The sequence below is a fragment of the Elephantulus edwardii genome, unplaced genomic scaffold, assembly GCF_000299155.1.
Source record: "Elephantulus edwardii isolate Elephantulus edwardi_28Jun2011 unplaced genomic scaffold, EleEdw1.0 scaffold00079, whole genome shotgun sequence".
Lineage (NCBI taxonomy): Eukaryota > Metazoa > Chordata > Mammalia > Macroscelidea > Macroscelididae > Elephantulus > Elephantulus edwardii.
The window spans coordinates 4,208,220-4,214,611 of NW_006399829.1; the positions used below are offsets into that span (position 1 = coordinate 4,208,220).

The 6,392-nt window shown below is 40.4% G+C and overlaps 1 pseudogene; it reads right to left on the reverse strand.

The window, feature by feature from the left end:
* Window positions 1-921: 921 nt before the first annotated feature.
* Window positions 922-6,309, reverse strand: LOC102848285 (annotated as a pseudogene).
* Window positions 6,310-6,392: the final 83 nt, after the last annotated feature.

Below are 6,392 nucleotides of genomic sequence, written 5' to 3' on the forward strand. Positions count from 1 at the left end.
AAATGAGGTGATAAAATATGAGTTGGCTTGGGTACACTTTAGCCCTTTGCTTCTAAACTATAATGAGGATCTTTAGGGAGCTCTGATTGTTTAGTAGTAAAGAAATGCACTGCCAACTTAAAGGTTGTTGTTGTTGTTATGTGCTGTCGAGTTGTCTGTAACTCATAGTGACTCTGTGTGACAGCTCTGAGGCTGCCATATCGTGAGCCAGTCTTACTGACTCTGACACACCTACCCCTATTACCTCAGTTACTGTATCAATCCATCTTAACCGGGGTCTTTCTCACCTGCGCTGTCTTTCCACCATTTCAATGATGATGCCCTTCTCCAAGAACCAGTCCTTCCTGGCCATGTGCCCAGAGTATGTGAGACAGAGCTTCAAAATCCTCCAAGGAGAAACATGGTTTCACTCTCTTTAAGACACATCTATTTTTTCTTTTGGCAGTCCATGGTATGTTCAAGATTCTTCTCCACAACTCAGGCATCAATTCTTCTTCTCTCATCCTTAGTCATTGTCCTGCTCTCTGATGTATAGCAAGTAATTGTGAAGACCATGGCCTGAATCTTAGTCTTTAGATTGACATCATAGATGATTTGTTCAAGGATCATTTGGTTTCCTGATTGCTGATTCCATGCTTCAATATTGTCTCTTATTAGTGGCAAGAAAGTATTTTTAAAAATTAAGAAATGCTTAGAAAAGCTAAACTATGAAGCATTTAAAAATGTTTTCTTTAAAAAAATTGTTTTCTTTTTTTTTTGCTAATAAAGTAGAATAATATTTTATTTATTTCTTAAAGTGGTTGATTATACATGCTGTATCCATGGAAAATCAAGACCATGAAGGAGCTCAAATTAGATATAAATTATGTTTCGCTTTGAGCTGGTCACAAGTTAGGGAAGAAAGAAAAAGCACAAAAGCAGTTAAGCTGCAGCTTTCTTCTCCGTATAGGTTGCCATCATTTTCTTGATCTCAGCGATCGCTTTCCCTGGATTCAGACCCTTGGGACAGGTCTTTGTGCAGTTCATGATGGTGTGGCAGCGGTACAGAGAGAAGGGATCCTGCAGCTTGGCCAGCCGCTCCTCAGTGAAGTCATCTCTGGAGTCGATCATCCAGCGATAAGCCTGCATGAGAACCGCAGGTCCCGGATACTTGTCTCCATTCCACCAGTAGCTTGGGCAGCTGGTGCTGCAGCAGGCACAGAGGACGCACTCGTAAAGCCCGTCCAGTTTCTCCCGATCTTCTATGGACTGCAAATACTGCTGCTAGCCTTGCTGGGACTCATCCTTCTTCAAATAAGGCTCAATGGATTTGTACTGAGCGTAGAAGTTGTTCAAATCAGGAACTAGATCCTTTATCACATACATATGTGGAAGAGGGTAGATTTTTGAGACTTTATCGAGGTTGGTGTCAATCCTGCGAGTACAAGCTAGAGTGTTGCCTCCATTGATGTTCATCGCACAAGAGCCACAGATGCCTTCTCTGCACGATCTTCTAAAGGTCAAGGTAGCATCAATTTGGCTAGACGTCAGGAGCCAAGATGGCAGCCGTGGTTGGAGTCTCCTTGAGGCGCGGGTTGCCCGCCTCGACCCTTGGCGGAGCCTGCCTGCAGGCCTGCCGAGGAGCCCAGACCGCTGCAGCCACAGCTCCTAGAATCAAGAAATTTGCCATCTATCGATGGGATCCAGATAAGGCTGGAGATAAGCCACGCATGCAGACTTATGAAATTGACCTGAATAAATGTGGTCCTATGGTGTTGGATGCTTTGATCAAAAATTGTTTTCTTTCAAGTCTTGATTTCTCCAGCTGGTCATAAGTGCCTTGGAGTCCATGTTATTTACAACACTTTCAAATACAAAGATCCTAGAATAAGGAAAAGACAGTTTGTCATCATTATCCTTTCTTTTTCTTTCTCTCTTATTTTTTTTTATATTTAGAAGTGTGAAGCTTACGAATATATAGAGCTCTTTTGTATCATCAAAGGACTAAGAGAACTTTAAGATAATTCACACACTGAAACACTGAATCACTGAGCTAAAGCTGAGAAACGCACTTTTCCTCAGGTGTCTTGGGAAAGAAGTTGCTAATGATTCAGTTTTACTGTTCATAAAAGTTTCATGATGAGTATAATACACTTTTTGTGGAAAAAAATAATCCTATTTAAACTTACTCCTTTCTGACCTCCTATAATGTCTTTGATGAATCTGGCATCAAGATTGGAGGGAGACTCATCAATAACCTGTGCTATGCAAATGACACAGCCTTGCTTGCTGAAAGTGAAGAAGACTTGAAGCACTTGTTGCAGAAGATCAAGGAATACAACCATCAGTGTGGATTGCATCTCAATAAAGAAAATGAAGATTCTTACCACTGGACCAATGGGCAGTGTCATAATGGATGGAGAGGTGATTGAACTCGTCAACAGCTTCATCTGTGTTAATACCTTTTGTTTATAGGGTCATTATGAGTCATACTCCACTTGATGACACCTAACAACAACAAAAACAACAACAATAACAACATTCTTTGATCCTCTGCAACAGTGTGTCAATATCAAGTAGACAAAGATTTGCACCCCTGAGCCAATTGGCACCACAATGAGAGACGGAGGAGAGATTGAGGTTGTTAACAGTTACAGCTTGCTTGGCTCCCATAATCAACACTCTTGACACCAGCAGTCAAGAAATTAAAAGATGAATTGCACTGGGAATATTTGCCATCAACAACCTCTCCAGAATGCTGAAAAGCAATGGTATCATTTGAGAGACTAAGGTGCACCTAATCCAGGTCATGGTCTTCACAATTACTTGTTATACTTCAGAAAGCTGGACAATGACTAAGATGACAGAAGAATGAATGCCTTCTAATTGTGGTGCTGGAGAAGAGTCTTAAACATACCATAGATGTCCAAGAAAACAAATAGGTCTGTGTTGGAGAGGGTGAAACCGAATCCCTCCTTGGAGGCTAGGATTTTGAAGCTCCACCTCACTTACTTTAAGCTAATGGACAGGAGATATTGGTCTTTGGAGAAGGACATCATGTTTGGAAGGGTGATGGGACAGCGCAGGAGAGGAAGACCCCAGATGAGATGGATTGATACAGTGACTAGGGCAATGGGGTTGGTGTGTTGGAATTAGTGAGACTGGCTCAGGACAGGGAAGGGTTCAGAGCTGCTGTGTATAGGTTACTATGGGTCACAGGTGACTCAGTGGCACAACATGTCTTTAGATTTCTTGACGGCTCCTAGTGTGAGTGTTTATTATAGATCAAAGGCTCATAGAAATATTTAAATATATACAACTATACGGAAGAAGGATGGGTCATCTCTTGCCATGTGATTAACTGCCTCTGAAAACCTGCCAGAGGGTCAGCTATGGGTCGATTCTGACTCGATGGTATACAACACACAATAACAACAAACATGACCTAGTCATAAAGTTTGACATTATTCTGCATGGAGAAATTTTGTTCTATCCAGTGAAGGGTATACAGATATAAATAGCATGATATTAGAGAATAAAAATATTAAATAATAATAAATTGTCTTTTATTAGCTATTTGATAAGTACCCCAAAGTCTTTTAAGCCCCCTTTTTGTGTGTTGATTAGGTTACTCTTTACATCCATTCTATTGGTTGACACTATTATCATCCTCACTTTAGAAAGAAATGGAAAATTGAAGCGTAGAGTGTCTTCGTTAATTATACAAGAATATGCAGGTGGTAAATGGCAAAACTTACATTCAAATCCAAGAAACTGCTCTTAATCACAAGTTACGGCTTCCGCGGGTGAAGGAAAGGGAACCTTAATAGGAAGTGTCCAGGAAGTGGCATGTGGTGGCTCACTCTGGTTTCAGTTCTCACTATAAGGAGAAGTGACTGTTGCTTGCCACAGCAGACAGAGGACTGCTCTTGTCTCAGAGGAAACGCAGCTGTGAAGGAGAAGGTACACGCAGACACAGGGGCCAAGAGTAGCAATGACACCCTCAGCACTTGTGGAGTTGACTGGAGGGAAACAGGATTTTATAAAGGGCACAAATTGTAAATGGGATGCTCTGAACTGCTGTTATTGTTATGTGCACTGAGTTGACTAAGATTCTCAGTGATCTTGTAAACAATGGCTCTGGACCGTAACCTGAGCCAACCTCACCGTCTTGACACTATTGACATAGTACAAACACTATATCAGTCCATCATGTGGCTCTTTTTCTCTTGTGTTCACACTCAACACTTTCAAGCATACTGTCCGTCCATCTCCAAGGACTGGCCCTTCCTGACAATAGGCTTAAAGTATGTGAGATGGAGTTTCCCTATCCTTGCCTCCAAAGAGTACTCTGGTTTTACTTTCCCCAGGACAGATCTGTTTGTCCTGTTGGAGGTCCAAGGGATGTTCACTACTATAGTTCAAATACTCTGGTAAAGCTAAGCTCTTGGATTAAGATAGATTTGGAAGAAGGATTGGACAGCCTCTTCTGAAATGACAGGCTATCAGAAACCCTATAAATAATAGCGTTCAGTTAGAGATAGCACTGGAGGCGAAGCCCTCAGATTAGAAGTCACTGAAAAAATGAAGAGGAATAGTTGCATACATCCACTAAGAACTGGAACTTGGAATGTCCAAAGTATGCTTTTAGGAAGATTGGACATTGTCAAACATGTCCATTCCTAGGCCCATCTTGAAGTACAATACTTTTAGTGATATAACTATCCATATACATACAAGGAAGACCTGTTAATACAATTGTTATTCAAGTATATACACCAACAACTGAAGCCAAAGAGGAGGAAATGGATGATTTCTACCAACTTTTGTAGCTTGAAATGGATTGAATATGCAATAAAAACTCATTAATGATAATTGGTTAAATGCTGTGAGGTAGCAGCATCATAAGCAATGACCTAGATTTCAAAATAAAATTCTTGAAGCAAGAGATGGACATTCCAACCAAAACCTTGGCTTCACATTGTGCAGATAACCATAAACACACAAAGTGTCGGAGAGCATCAGATGTGTTTTCATAGGCCAGAGCTACTTAGGTAACTTAGGGATGAGCCAACTATGAATTAGAGTCAGTTAGATGGAACCTAATAACAACAACAACAAAAAAAATCCAGGTTACTTAGAGAACTTATTGATAATTCTTTACAAAGCATTGCATATAAAGTGTGTACAATTCTTCTACAGACAACGAATTCTTAGTACAAAGCATGGATACAATCATTATCTGCAAATTCTTTATATCATCTTCCCAAGTTACAAGCAAAAAGAATCCTTCTGTAGATTGCTAAATATAAGTTTCTGGGTGGACGGATATGGTGTGATTGAGCATGCTGTCACACTTTTGATGAGGTAAGCATTCTCCGTTACAGAACTTTTTGGTGTTGAAAAACAAGAAAATATCAAAGCCACTGCTGTTGAGTTGATTATGACACACAGTGACCATACAGGGTAGAGTAAAACTACCTATTTCTAAGGCCACCACCTTTATGGAAGCTGACTGTCATGTCTCCTGCAGAGGTGTTGATGGGTTTGAGGCATTGAGCTTTATGTTGGTAGCTGAGTGACCGACCTTTGTGCCATCACAGCTCCTTCTAAAAGTTCTAGAGATAGATTACTCTGTTAGCATTACAACCTTGCCTCATATTAATAATGCTAATTTTAATAATTTTCTCAGAATGAGATCGCCAGGTCTTTTTTTTTTTTTTTTAGATATTTCTAATGGTCTCTCCAAAGTGCTAAAGGGTAAGGACACCAATTTAAAGACTAAGGTGTGCCTGATCTAAACCAGGTTCTTTTTGATTGCTTGCTATGCACCTGAAAGTTGGACAATGAATTAGGATGACAGAGGAAGAAGAATTGATGGCCTTGAATTGTGGTGTTGGAGAAGAGTACTGAATATTCCATGGATTAGCTAAAGAACAAGCAAGACTGTTTTGGAGGAAATTCAACTGTGGTGCTCCTTTGAGTCAAGAATTTTTATCTTACATCCTTTGGATATGTTATCAGGAGAAAGTAGTCCTTGGAAAAAGACATCATGCAAAAAAGGTGCAAGGTTAGAGAAAGAGAGGAAGACCATTAATAAGATGTATTGACATTGACACAGTTACTGTAACAATGAACTTAAACATACTAGGGATGATGAGGATGGTGCTGTTTAGGGTAAAAGGTTCAGATCTGCTGTTCATAGAGTCACCATGAATTGTAGGTGACTAGATGACACCTAACAATAACAACATAATTCCCACAGCCATCAATTGTTTAGTAGTCAAATATGTAATTTTGTTGTACTAACCAGAAACTTACTTTGGACATGTTGTGAGGAGAGACCGGTCCTTGGAGAGGGACATCATGCTTGGGAAGGTGGAGGGACAGCGCAGGAGAGGAAGGCCCTCTAT